This window comes from Melospiza melodia, chromosome 3 (assembly GCF_035770615.1).
Source record: "Melospiza melodia melodia isolate bMelMel2 chromosome 3, bMelMel2.pri, whole genome shotgun sequence".
Lineage (NCBI taxonomy): Eukaryota > Metazoa > Chordata > Aves > Passeriformes > Passerellidae > Melospiza > Melospiza melodia.
In genome coordinates this window covers 139338636-139353118 of record NC_086196.1, presented here as the reverse complement: position 1 = coordinate 139353118, position 14483 = coordinate 139338636, and the positions used below count along the sequence as shown (strand labels likewise).

At 45.8% G+C, this 14483-nt stretch overlaps 1 protein-coding gene and 1 long non-coding RNA gene across 12 annotated transcripts in view; one reads left to right on the top strand and one right to left on the bottom strand.

The window, feature by feature from the left end:
• LOC134416523 (interferon-induced very large GTPase 1-like) overlaps window positions 1–5126 on the bottom strand; it is a 63957-nt gene extending 58831 nt beyond the window's left edge. The window contains exons 1-4 of one of the 11 annotated variants that reach the window (XM_063153236.1): window positions 4987–5126; window positions 3341–3471; window positions 2529–2655; window positions 2260–2447 (exon numbers count right to left, since the gene is read on the bottom strand). The gene's annotated coding sequence lies outside the window, so the exon portion shown is untranslated. Of the gene's footprint in view, window positions 1–2259; window positions 2448–2528; window positions 3314–3340; window positions 3472–4986 lie in introns of those variants that run through there. The other 10 variants (XM_063153238.1, XM_063153234.1, XM_063153235.1 and 7 more) reach the window with 10 other exon arrangements.
• On the top strand, window positions 3927–14397 carry LOC134416524 (uncharacterized). The gene is made up of 4 exons (XR_010027294.1): window positions 3927–4291; window positions 11875–12147; window positions 13000–13109; window positions 13393–14397. It is a non-coding gene; the product is annotated as an uncharacterized LOC134416524 (long non-coding RNA).
• The last annotated feature ends 86 nt before the right edge of the window (window positions 14398–14483 follow it).

The window sequence follows — 14483 nt, the reverse complement described above, 5'->3', positions numbered from 1 at the left end:
TTTTTGAGTGGTCGCCTACTGCCACAAGTGTCCTGAACAATATGTGTTATCCCATCATTATCCTTTTGATTCTAGTTTTGATTGGTTTTATTTTATCGGCAATCTTATTCATTATGAATTGGAGAGCAATGAAATGGTTAGCAAAATTAACATCTATAATTAATGCACACAACTTAGCTGATGTCCTCTTCAATATGGACATCCCCAAGACTGTTGACTCAAGGCAATTATAAATTAGAGTGTGTTTTGAAATAATCTTCTATTTTCTTTTATGATTTGTGAAAATTACTTTTGATTTTTAGTGAAATGTTTTGAAAAAAAATATTTTAAATTAATACTTATTGTATTTGTTTATTGCTTTCTTGCTTTTGATTATTTGAAAAATTGTTTAAAAAATAATATTTTTTTAATTAATATTAATTATATTTGTTTTTTATTTCCCTTTTTCTACGTTTTCCTTCTTTTCTCTCTCTCTCTCTCTCTCTGACATACTATCGCGGTTTTTCTGGGATGTACTACCAACAACGAGTCCTGAAGACTTTGCAATGACACTGCAGAACCCTGCTCATGAAGACCCCTTGAAAACAGTCGTGAGTCACCGGCTGGTGAGAGAGATGGTCTGGAGTTCCCCTCATTTGCCTCATGACATTCACAAGGACAGACATCGGGACCCTGAGGACCCTGATCCAAATTCTGGCCTGCCAGTGGTGGATGAATGCCAAATAATCCCGAGGCCCCTGAGCAGAATTCTGGCCTGCCAAGTGATTGTTCACAGCTTTGTTTACAGTGACTGCTTCTGGCAGGGCCTGCCAAGGGGACACCACGCCCTGGGTATGCTGGCACCCGTTTCGTGAAAAAAAATTGTTAATTTCCCCACCTCTTGGACTGTTTGGTCTTTTCTGGGGTAACTTTTGGTGGTCTCTCCATGGAAGACCCCTCATCTGCCATTCAACCACTGTGACGGGTGGACTGAGATGGGAGAAGCCTCTCCCTCAAGGACCGAGACATGAAACCCCTATATGGAGAAGATCCCCCCTCCCAATGACCAAGACTGAAACCCCTAACACAGGGAAGGTGTGTGGGGGAGCGCACCTGACTAAAGTGAGATGGTTGCCTGCAGGTGTGGCCTTTGGACCAAGAAGACAATGGTTCTTGCCTACTGCTGAGAACATGGACTGGCTGTATCCATCTTCAATGCCTTCTTTCTCTCTCAGCGATTTCAATAGACTTATTCTTTATTGTATCTATTCCCCCTCAACAGTTATAAGATCTGTTCCCCCCCCTCTCAGCAATGGACTATAATAGAACCTTGAGTTAACCAGATTTCTCGTGATCTCCCCAACGTGACAGGCAGATTCCTTCGGCTGGACTACAAAGGACTTTGTCTCTATGTTTGGTAGCTATATTCCTCTCTCTCTCTCTCTTCCTCCCCCTCTTTTCTATTCTTTTCCTTTCCCTATTTTAATGCATTTGCTGGGCTCATTCAATAAAGGTGCATTTGTTTTGATTGATGCTGCAATCCCCTTTCTGTGTTGGTTTTTGCACTCTGAGATCAGTAAAATGAACCATCATAACTCCCTACTCGTAAAGCCGATTGTGACACAATGGGGGGAACCACAATTTCCACAGGCAGTCCACTAATTGACACAGATTGTTACTCAAGACTGTGTGAAATATCTGCATTTAGAGAAAAATAACAGGGATGCAAGGAAAAAAAAAGAAGGAGGGTATACACTAGAAGGAGGTCTGTATCAGGCATTTTGGAAAGACTGAATGTCTCAAGTTCCTCAGTCAATGGGGAAAGAGAGAGGAAAATGCAGCTCAAAAGGACAAAAAGAAGGCTGTGTCCCCTAGAAATTTTGAGAGACCCCAGGGGAAATGCCCCATGGCCTCTCCCTTTATTGCAATGAAGTTACAGGGCTCCTTTGTTTCATTCTGGACATAAATCTCTGGCGTTTGTGAATCAATTTTCTTGAGAACACTGCAACACAACTCTGAGAATTGTGCCACTATTAATTCACTTGGATACTGGGGAGATTTATTTAATGCACCAACCCTTCCCGAGCATTCAGTTTCCATCCCACCAAAGCCACAAAGACCCTTACTAGCACAGGAATCAGTTCCAGGGGCTTAGATTCAGGTATAGATCTGAGGGCTCCTGCACCCTTCCAGAGCCTTCAGGGGCAGCTTTCCCTCAGGAATCCCTGCAGATTTGGGCAATGTGTGCAAAGGCTGTGGGCTCTGATTCCCCTCACCCACCTCACAGCAGATGCTCCCGTTGCTCCCAGCCTTGGCTTCCCAGCAGACACCAGCAGTCGAGGGCCCAGCTCAGGGGACACAGCACAGCAGCAGGGGCTGGCCTGGGGTACACGGTGGGCGTGGAGAAGAAGATGAGAACCCCTTGAGAACTCAGGAGGAAGAGCAGCAGGAAGGAGAGGCCCCAAAATCTTAAAGGAGAAGAGCAGGCAGTCAGGAAAAAGCAACCCATGAGCATGGCAGGTTCATTCCAGGGAGCACTGGAGGCCAACCTTTTTCCTTCACTGGCAACTGCCCAGGCAGCAAAGACTCCTCAGGGCTCTTCTGGGGAGGTGATCAGAGCAGGGTTTCACCTGGGACCTACATCCATGTTCTCCCACCAGAAGGAAGTTGGACCTGCTGAAGAGGTGGGACAGAGCAAAGCCCCTGAAAGTCACCAAGGCCAAGTGCAGGTGCTGCCCCTGGGTCAGGGCAATTCCAGGCCCAGACACAAGCTGGGAAGAGAATGGATTGAGAGCAGCCCTGAGGAGAAGGACTTGGGGGTGCTGATGGGTGAGAGGCTGTGCAGGGAACATCTGTGCTCTGGGGGCAGCAGACAAGGTGAGGAGGGGGCAGAGCCAGGGGAACAGCACTGCCAGTGGGGCAGCAGGGCCCTGTCCCACCACTGCCCACATCACGCAGCTGCTGCTGGGGGGAAGCTCAGGGCCCTGGAGAGGGGGGAGAAGCAGCGCTGGGCTTGGATCCCAGCAGGCACTGAGCCCCCCCAGCAGCTCGTGTGCTCCCACCAGCAGGATGGGGACAGGATGGGGACAGCAGAAACAGGAAAAGCCACTGGCTCGAGATAAAGGCAGTTCAGCAGCAGAGGAAACTGGGTGTGCTTGCAGAGCACAGGAGGGATTTCAGACACCAATTGTTTTCTTTGTTAATGTAAAAAATGCATATTATATGGCTCTACACAGATATTTACTACATGTATTGTGTTGTATTGATTAGTAGTGCTGTATTAACATTTTAATAGTATGGTAAATGTAGTTTTGTAGTTAAAATGTAACTTTTGTAGTTAAAATAGAAACTATGTATGTACCTTTTAAGAAAGGAATGAGGTACTCGCACCAAATGGCAGCTATGAGACACCAAAATCTTTCAGAGAAAAAGAATTTATTGCTCCATTATCAGAAGACTAACTTCTTTCTGCCTCTCTCAGTCCTGAAGAGGCTGTCAGGATTAAGAGGAAGAAGTTGACACTGATCAGAGAGAATTCTTGGTTTGAATGTAATTTATGCATCATGAGAGGCATAATGAGATGTATGAATGTGCAACACGCAATTACTTTTAAGGGTTAACCCTCTGTTAGTATGTGTCCCTTTCTGGGCTTATTTTGCCCAGAAAAAGGTACCTGGACCATCTGCAATGCTTTGTTTTTATTGTCTTTTATTGTCCTAATCTCAAATGTTAAAATTTTTATTACTCTAATTATATTACTATTTTATAACCTTTTTATGACTATTAAAATTTTTAAAATTCTAAAAACAAGTGATAGGCGTTTTTCACAGGCACATGTCCAACTGCTCCCTGGGCAGCAGAACCTCAGTGCAGGATGGCTGCTCAGGATGGGAACTGCTGGCTCAGGGTCACTGCTGGAGCTCGTCTACTTGAGCCACTTGTCCCAGCCCTGTTCCCTCCCAAGTTCTGTCCAAATGGAGCACTGCAAGGACTGGTTCAGTCTCAGGAGCCAGAGGCTGCCCTGGACAACATCAACTCCAGCCCAGCCACACCCTGAACCTGCCCCCAGGCAGCCTTGGCACTCCCCGCACAGCTTCCCAGCGCTGCAGGAAAAGGGGAAGAGCCCCATGCGACTGTGTCAGTGCTTGCAGAGAGGCACTAAACACGTTCAGGGCGTAACTCGGAACCGAATTCGTCCTTGGAAGCAAAGGAGGGAGGCAGCAAGGCTGACAGCAGGACCTGCCATGGGAATGCCTGCACCCCGTTTCACAGGAACAGCCCCCCGGGAGTGTTTTCCGCAGCCCTGGCCCAGGTAAAGGGGCTCTGGGAACACTGCTGCCTTTGTGGGGCTGTCCCAGGGACCCGAGCGCTCGGGGTGGTGATGCTTAGACTTTAAGAGAGGAAAATCCCACCCTCCCTGCATGGGCAGAAAAGGAATGATCCCCCCGGCTCCTGCCTTCAGGGGAGCGCAGCCATCCGGCCCCACCGCGGGGCTGGGGGTGCCCGGGCCGGGCAGGGTCGGCCCCGCCTGCGGGGAGCGTTTCCCGGCCGGGCACGGGCTGGCGGCAGGGAAGGGGCTCCGCTCGCCATCTGTGCCCGGCCAGCCCCGCTGCCGGCTCTCGGGACAGCCTGTGCGCCTCTGCAGCCTTCCCTGTGCCCCTCCATCCCCGCATCCCTCCTCCTTCCCCCGCCGCTCCGCTCCCTCCGCTCTGAGCCCGGGGCCCTCCCAGCTCAGCCCCCGCAGCGCACACGGCTCCCCCGAGCTGCCCAAAGCGGTGCCAGCAAAGGCGGCTTCCTGCAGCCCACGCTCGGAGCGCACAGCGCCCGCCCGCTGCCCTCAGCCCCCTCTGCTCCTGCCCTGCCATCTCCCCAGCCCTGGCAAAGCACAGGGAACAGGAGGCAGGAGAGCAACAAGATCCCGCTCCCGGCTGCTCCCGGCTCCCAGCCCCGCAGCTCATCCCCATGCCCATGCCCATGGCCATGCCCATGGCCATCCCCATCCCCTACCTTCTCCCTCTGGGCCTTGCAGCTCCTAGGCTTGTAGAAGTCCCGCACAGCTCACACAGCTCCAGCTCTTTAGGAGGAATCTGCTTCCCCTTTTATCGGAACAGTGAGGGAGTTGCTTCCCAGGAAATCATGTGTTTTCCTGCAACAATGGGAAAGGTACACTGCTGCTGCCTGGTTTGGGATGAAAATGTTTCTTGTAAGAGGTGGACTTGGTCATGTTGGAGGTCTTTTCCGTCCGTAATGTTTCTATGATTCCATGGAGGGCAGAAGGAGCTGGGCAGAGCCTTCAGCTCCTTGCTGGAAGCCACCCACCCTGCTCCCCTTAGCCTGGATTATGGAATCCCAGAACTGGACATCCTGTGCCAAGGCCTATTCACTCTTACAGGGAGGAATTCTTTCCCAGTATCCCATCCATCCCTGCCCTCTGGCAGTGGAAGCCATTCCCTGTGTCCTGTCCCTCCATGCCTCGTCCCCATTCCCTCTGCAGCTCTCCTGGAGTGCCTTCAGGCCCTGCAAGGGGCTCTGAGCTCTCCCTGGATCCTTCTCCTCTCCAGGTGAACACCCCAAGCTCTGAGGAAAGGAGGGTTCAGGTGAGATGCTTGGTGGTGCCATCACATCAGCTCTGTGCTCGGAACAGCCCAGGGACACCAGAGACAACGTCCAAAGCCATCAGCCCCTGAGCTCATGCAGGCCAGGGAGATTCCCTGGGCTGGGGCAAGGCCAGAAGAAGGAAGATGGGAAACCGGCACCCCCAGCACAGCTCCTGCAGCCAGAGCCATCCTGGCAAACCCACAGAGCATCCATTATTAATACCGAGGGGACAACATGGGCAAGTCCCATGGCACAGGGGTTGCCACCAGCAGCTCCCATCATGTTTTCCAGCTCAGGAAGAGGGCACAGATGGTGCCAGCATCCAGGATCTGGGGTTCCAGGCCATGGGGTCAGGCTGCTACAAAAATATCCCTCTGCTTTTGGCATAGAAGAAATGCTGATGCCCCAGTGGGGTGTTTTCTCCTTCAGCACTGGCTCAAGGCTGCGGTACCCCCTGGAGCAAGAAGCCATAGGGCAGGAGGGAAATGCCCTGGATTTGGGGTGGGAGGGATCAAAGGACAAGCACCAGGAATGGGGTGTTCCTGTGGGAAATGGTACAAAATTTTCTGTAACTTTAGTCAGGTGTCTCTGCAAGCTGGTGTGGTGCAAGAGCCATGGACTAGACACAACTGATAAGCACTTTTTAGTGACCCAGTGGCTGGTGCTGGCCACCTTAAAACAGATGAAAGCAACAGCTGAGGTGCCACGGGCCCTGCCTGCTGGAACATCCAGCAGGGATGGAGAATGAAGTGAAGCCACGGGGGGAATGAATGCCATCTCAGATGTGTGCGTAGAGAGGACAGGTGAGAAGCTGAGGGATGAGTTTTCAGAACCCCTTATCCCTGTGACACTACCCCACTGCGCTGCTGCCAGATCTCCCCCACTGCCACCAGCACTGGCAGCGTCTGCATCACACATGGGTGCATCTGTACAGTGCCTGGGACCACCCACACTGTGTCTGCAGGAGCCATTGCTTTACTCCACGTCCCATGTTGCTGTTAACTCACTTGGCCCGTCCGTGCCTGTGGCTGGTTGGGCAGCCCAGCCACTGCCTGGCAGGCCCACTCACAGCTTCAGTGCGCAGGTCAAAGCTGGAAGTCAGGTGGTACCTGGCATTGGAAGCATCAGTGTGGAGCTGAGAACATCTGAACCCAGAAGTGCTGTTGGGAGGTTGTCAGCACCCGGGACTGCAGGACATCACACCATGGCCCATACATAGCCAGGGCTCAAGAAGCCTGAGCGATGCTGCAGCAGCCAGTCCCTGAGGGGCTTGGGGATCCTGTTGACTGTGGGCAGCCCTGGGGACCAGCAGAGCAGAGCAGAGCTGCACCCCACCAGGAGATGCCCCAGGATGGGCGCCACATCACCTAGCAACCACTGTCTGCAGTTGGAGGCCAAAACAGCCCTCTGAGCCAACCACGGCCATGCTGAGAACCACTGTCCTGGAGATCAGTAGAGGGCCAGCGTGTCACAGTCCATTCTACAGCCCAGCCAGCAGAAGCTGGTGGAGAAGCTCACCGTCCTTACTTAAAAACTGTGCCGTTGGCATGCTTACCCAGCTCTACAACATTAAGAAGGCAAGTGGATTCCACAAATGGAATGGGAAACCAATATGTCACAGACATGTTTTATGAAAAATCTTTTCCCTAGGATTTTTTCTCCTGAGAAGCTGAGAGGCCTCCAGAACAAAATGTAAACAATGATTATCTGCTGTTGTGGAATGCAACAGGTGCATCTGTGATTGGTCTCATGTGGTCGTTTTTAATGAATGGCCAATCACAGTCCAGCTGTGTCTCTCTCTGGTCAGACATAGGATTTTGTTATTCATTCCTTTCTTTCTCCTTGCTTGCAAGCCTTCTGATGAAATCCTCTCTTCTATTCTTTTAGTATAGTTTTAATATAATATATATCATCAAATAATAAATCAAGCATTCTGAAACCTGGAGTAAGATTCTCATCTCTTCCCTCTTCCTGGAACCCCTGTGAACACCACCATACCAATACGACTAGACAATCTCCCTAAAGAAAAATCTACCTTTTAAAACCAGCAAGAAGCCTTAACAAAGGCTTACTGTAACACTGCTTAGTCCATAGGGTTTCAACAACTACGTTGTATATACCTTATTTGTCACCCTGAGAATACTGGAAATGTGTGAACTCTTCTACTAGACCTGCTGTCCTTAAAATATGTACTGTATTTAATAACATCTTAGTAACATGTAAGTATCAACAGTCACATACAGCTCTATATATTACAGTTGAATTTATATGCATATATCATATTTAGTTTAACTAGATTTCAGTCTTCTCTAATGACCATGTCAAAATCATGAAATATATAACAAAAGTGGTCTGCTGTATTTCACTCATAAGCATGATCAGCTGTTTTGCATTCTCTCCATTTGCAGCTGGAGAAAGAACATGTCCCAGGAACAAGCCTTTGAGTAAGAGAGGCAGTTTGAAGATTTTAAGGGTTACATATACTGTTGTTAGGAAAGTGGAGTGAATAATAGGAGGAAGCTGTTAATGGTACATCTACCTGACATGGCAAACTATTTTCTAATACAGCATGCATTATGTGTGGGGAGAGAGTTTATATCTTACAGACTGCCGTAAAATAAGAAATACCACAACTCCACAAAATCAGATCAATCAAAGCACTCCTAATCTACTAGTAATAATTAACAAAGTCTGAACTTATGTTTTCTATCTCAAGGCTTTGTACATATATCCATTCACACGATACCACAGTAATTAACTACAACAGACACACGGGTTTGCGGAAATATTATTTTCCCAAATATACTGGAGCAGTGTAGACCACTATAAAACATTGATTGTGGTGTCTAAAGACAGCACATCTAGTTAAATATTGCCTTTGTGTTCACAGCTTTAAGTTATAATGAACAGGGAGTTATATCAATAAAAGTACTGAAGGTATTATAAATGAAAGTGCTAGAAGTTTCCATGAACTCCAAAGATCTTAGAGAGGTGTCTGAGTGCTAGGTTTGTAGAAAGAAAGGTGTTTCATTAGCAAATTTCAGTTTCAGAGTATTCTGGCTGGGTACTTGCCACCTTGATGTTGCAGTTGAGACAGCCACAAAACACAAGGTTCATGCAGCAACAGCCAACTTTTATTGAATATAGTTTATATAGTTTTCAAAACCCAGCATGGTTGGTCCTGATTGCTGAATTTAGGTGCCACCCAGCTTATTGGCCAATAGCTGTCTGCGTCCCTAACAGCTTAGACTGGTTCCCTAATGGCTTAGACTGGTTGAGTTACATAATTAGGGTGATCTATTACTGTGAGGCCTCCAGGCCAGGTGTTGGCCACCACAGTGTCACTTCTGTTTACAATATCTGCAAAATCATTTTCATGCTAAAAATCCCTGTCAACTCCCCTTCATATTTATTCATGGCTAAGCACTCATGCCAACACCTGTTGAAGTCAATAGCAGATTTCTGGACAAGGCAGCAATAGGATTAAACCTACAAGGTCTATCACTGAAATACTGATTTGCATGTTTGCTTATTTTTGAATTAAAATATGACCATGGATTTTTAATGTTGGGTTTTTGCAGCTAAGTATGCAGATGCAATAATCACAGAACTGAGGTCACTGGAGATTACAGAAAGGTTAAAAACTATGCATGGGCAGGTAATAACAGGAACTCCTAATTAGCAAAAAGGTTTGTCCTGCAGCATTAAGGTCATGTCAATGTACTTTTTCTGAAAAAGCATATTGATTGAAGATGTGTAATCAACCCATAAGCATGTTTAGAAATAATTGGAATGACTGATTTAGCCCTTGTGCACTGCAAATTAGCACCTTCCTTTTTCATTGTTGCTGACTGGCCTGTCATTTCACACACAATGGTACAGGCACATATGGTTATTCATAGCTCACATCTTCCAAAATCTGCTCTTCCAAAAAAGATTTGAGCACATTTGACTACAAAAGCAGTGCATCTTACCTTTGAAAAGACTATCAGCCCATCCAGAGAGTGAACTTCAAAACTCTCAACAAAAGGAAAAGGTTCATTATTTGTACCACTGCTACTGAGCGATGATGCTAAGTATACTGATGGTGCACTTGCAAAATTTAGTAACAAGTGACAAATTTGAAATCTAGAATGTGAACTTCACCTTGTCTCTTAGGTGTATTATACATATTCCTTTGGTTATTTGTTCATGTTAAGAAACTTTCTCAACAGATATTAATAGACATTTGTTTGTAAAATTTCCTGTTGGTTTTTGTTCGGTAGTGCTTCTTGTTTTATTAGATCTATTGTTTTACTGTTCATAATGAAAAAAGTGCATGTTGTGTTGGACACTATTCAGAATTCAATGAGTTGAAATATGTTCAAGTCATTGTTGTTAAAGAAGAGGGAGTGTGGGAAAGGCCCATGAAAGCCTTGGATGTTCTTAAAATTTTCAATTGCATTCAAAATGACCTAACAGGCCGACAGTTAACGGATGTAGGATACTGTCAACAATTGTAAGACAATCTACCCATTTCTTCACTTCAACCTGAAGAGTCATTTAATTTAAGGACATTACTAACAAAAGGACATGTAAATTTTTAATTATACACCTGGACATGACCTGTAAGACCAAACCGCAACAAGACAGCAAAGTGTTATTTCTGACAGATTTTTGAATGTTATCTCTTACAATTTTGAATATTACCTTTGATAGTTTTTTGAGTTAACTTGTTTGTAGCTTTTTAAAGTTTGAACAGTTCAAACATATATGTGAACAGTGTGCAGCAGGTGTACATCCTGCAAAACTGCGCTCATTTTTGATAGCTCCTGGACATGCTTGTAAAATCTTTTGAAAATATGTGGAATAGACCAATGGCTGGTAAGGTTAGGCTTGTTGAGTTGGGTGAAGAGGCTCATTATAACTCGGCTTATAATTTATGCCATGTTTGTTATGCTTTCTGCAAGGGCTCTGCAGAGGAATGACAGACACTGCCTTTGTATTTAAAAACAAAATCAGGGGAAATGTGGTGGCTAACATCTGGCCTGGAGGCCTCACAGTTAGAGATAACCCTAATTATAACTTGACAAGTCTATGCCATTAGGGAAAAGAGCTAAACATCCTTAGAAGGAAGGCACAGAAAAGTGTGGGGGGGTTAGAATTCAAACAGCAGATGCCAGCCAATACCCACAAGCAGCCATTGGCCTGTGTGCTGGGTGGTATCCAAATTCAGCCAGTCAGGATCAACCATGGGACTTTTGAAAACCCTATAAAAAGGAACTGCACTTGATAAAATTTGCTGTTGCTGCACGAACTATGCTCTGTTTATCTCAGCTGCAACATGTTTTCTCCTAAATTTGTCTCTAAACCAAAATACAAGGAATAAAGAAGGCCCTCAGGCAGAGAGAATGAATCCTTCAGTGTTAGAGCCAGCTCTGCAGGAGGTCAAATTGATGGGGATGTAGCATGAAGAGGACCCAGGAACAATCCCAGCTGAACCCTGGGTTGCACAAAAGCTGGGGAGTGAAGATTTTTGATAGATACAGGAGCAACAGATTCACCTTTGAATACATGCAAAGGAAAACTTAGTCAGAGACGACAAATGTAGATGGTGAGATGCAGTAAAAGGAAAAAAGGCTGATAATCCAACCATAAAAATTCAAACTTGGACAAAGGGGCCTAATCCACCAATTTTTGTGTATGCCTAACCGTCCTGGTCACCTTGAAATTATTAAAAATACAGTGTGTGATCCTTATGATAATGAACTGAGGGAAAATGATTCTTTACCTCCCTCAATTCCCTTCCCTGCACTGGTTAATTAGATGTGAGCTATAGCTCTCACCTTGATTTTTCTGGCCATTTGAGGGGTGTCCCCAACAACTACATATGTCCCACGTTAATGTTCAGACTCAGGACAAAAATAATTTGCGGTTTCAATTGCTTTGCCTTCCCCAGTAACCAACATGTTTCTTTAGCTGTCATTTGGAGTTGTGGGTGCTCCCAAAGCATGCCCTACAAATATACTCTTACTCAAGGGTACAACGCCCCCTGAGAAAGCGTCTTTGAGGGAGGACACTTGTGCCCCATATCTGTGAAAACGGTTGTGGGGGCTTTACAGAGACCAATAGCACAAGTGATTAGTAAAACTCCTTTTGAGTTTTTAGTAACCCTTCTGATAAAAAAGCCATCCTTCATCCTCCAGCTCACCTACTGGGGATGAAGAACAGGGTTTCCCTACATCTTTACTTTTTGTGGATCTTCTAAGGGAGAAGCCATAGTGGGATAGAAATGTTGGTTGGTCTCTTCTTTTTCAGCCACCCTTTCACTAATAACACCAGGCTATCACTAGGCTGATCATCCGTAAGTGTTTTCAGGATCCCCTCTTGCAAACCAGACCCCATGAAGAGATTGTGCGCTTGTCTATGGATTACAATTAAACCCTTTGGCCATCAGCTACCCAAGTTGTAGCAGGCTGGTTTCTGCCTGGCAGTGCTCCTGCGGGTGGAGATGAGAATTCTTAAAGCACTGAGGACCGTCTGAGGGAGTGGAACTTCATCTGCAGTGCCTCTGTCTGGTGGAGACTAAAGGTGAGTATCCCTCAGTGGAGAGGGATCTTTAGGCAGGGATGGGTATTTTGATTTGGGGAACCTAAAAGCCACATTGTGTAATTGGCTGTGGAATATACCCTGTCCTTTGGGATAGTCTCCTGGACCCTTATTTTTAGTTAGTTGTTTTCACGTTTTGAGAGGGTGAAGTTAGAGGTTGCTGTGTGGACTGGGAATCCAAAATGGTTTCTAGATTATCCATGTCGTATGGAGGGGCTTGACAGCTGGCCTGCAAGCAAAGCTAAGTTAATAGAAGAAATAACAACTGATGATTTTTTGGGTGTATCCATAGCAAAGAAGAAGACAAGGCCGTCAGCATGGAAACAGATTAGAAAAGATACATGAAAATTTTTGTAAACTAGATTACATGCATAAGTAGATGTGAGTACGTGCCTTTTTAAATTTCTGTAAAACTTTTGCCAATTATATTGATGTTAATGTCTTTGCACCAATGAATATTATAAGTGATTGTGATGTAGCTATGGACTTAAGATCATGCTTGGTTAAAAGTATATAAGCTGGAGAACACGCAGAATAACAAACATTTTTCTTCTTGGACCCTGATTACGCGTGTATGTCACGTCCGACCTAACGGTGACAAACAACAAGGGTTCATCTGAGAAAGTAATGCTCAAGACATTTGTTTGGACACAGAGCAAAGTATCTGTCACTTTGAAATTCATCCTAACAAGACTTCTGAAACAGTCCTGATATACATAGGCAATGGGTGTGCATGCTTTAGAACTGCTTGTGATATTGCATTCGTAGCAAACATAGTAGTGGATACTAAAAATCATTCAAATTTTTATGCTTGTAACTTTACCAAAATTGCAGGATGTGATTTTCCTTATGAAGCTCCAGTTACCTCTCACTACCTTTTACAATCCAACTACGCACTGATTCCCAAACGGATGCCTACTCCCCTTGGGATGAACCTCACTTTGGTAAGACAATTGTTGCTCCATCAGGACTTAATCGAAATTTTGGAAAAGATCAAGAAAAACAGGCAGAAAACCCTGGTAACTGTTCATTTTTAATTAGTACTTATTGTATTTGTTTATGGCTTTATTGCTTTTGATTGTTTGTGATTTGTTTTGATTATTTGAAAAAAAAAATTTAAAATAATATTGTTTTAATTAATTATATTTGGGGTTTTCCCCCCTTTTTCTACCTTTTCTTTTTCTTCTTTTCTCTCTCTCTCTCTGAAATATTGTCGCTGTTTTCCAGGATATGCTACCAATGTTCAACGAGTCCTGAAGACTTTGCAATGACCCTATGGAACCCTGCTCATGAAGACCCCTTGAAAACTGTCGTGAGTCACTGGTTGGTGATAGAGATGATCTGGAGTTCCCCTCATTTGCCTCACAACCGTCCCAAGGACAGACATTGGGACCCTGTTCAGAATTCTGGCCTGCCAGTGGTGGATGAACGCCAAATAATCCCGAGACCCCTGAGCAGAGTTCTGGCCTGCCAAGTGATTGTTCTCAGCTTTGTTTACAGTGACTGCTTCTGGCAGGGCCTGCCTAGGGGACACCACGCCCTATATGCTGGCACATGTTTCATGAAAACAGCTTGTGAATTTCCCTACTTCTTGACCTGTTTGGACTTTTCTGGGGTAACCTTTGGTGGTCTCTCCATGGAAGACCCCTCATTTGCCTTTCAACTACTGTGACAGGTGGACTGAGATGGGAGAAGCCTCTCCCTCAAGGACCGAGACATGAAACCCCTATATGGAGAAGATCCCCCCTCCCAATGACCAAGACTGAAACCCCTAACACAGGGAAGGTGTGTGGGGGAGCGCACCTGACTAAAGTGAGATGGTTGCCTGCAGGTGTGGCCTTTGGACCAAGAAGACAATGGTTCTTGCCTACTGCTGAGAACATGGACTGGCTGTATCCATCTTCAATGCCTTCTTTCTCCCTCAGCGATTTCAATAGACTTATTCTTTATTGTATCTATTCCCCCTCAACAGTTATAAGATCTGTTCCCCCCCTCTCAGCAATGGACTATAAAAGAACCTTGAGTTAACCAGATTTCTTGTGATCTCCCCAACGTGACAGCCGGATTCCTTTGGCTGGAGTATAAAGGACTTCATCTCTACATTTGATAGCTATGTTCCTCTCTCTCTCTCTTTCTCCCCTCTCTTTTCTATTCTTTTCCTGTCCCTAACTTCTTTAATGCATTTGCTGGGCTCATTCAATAAAGGTGCATTTGTTTTGATTGATGCTGAAATCCCCTTTCTGTATTGGTTTTTGCACTCTGAGATCAGTAAAATGAACCATCATGACTCCCTACTCGTAAAGCAGATTGTGAGACAA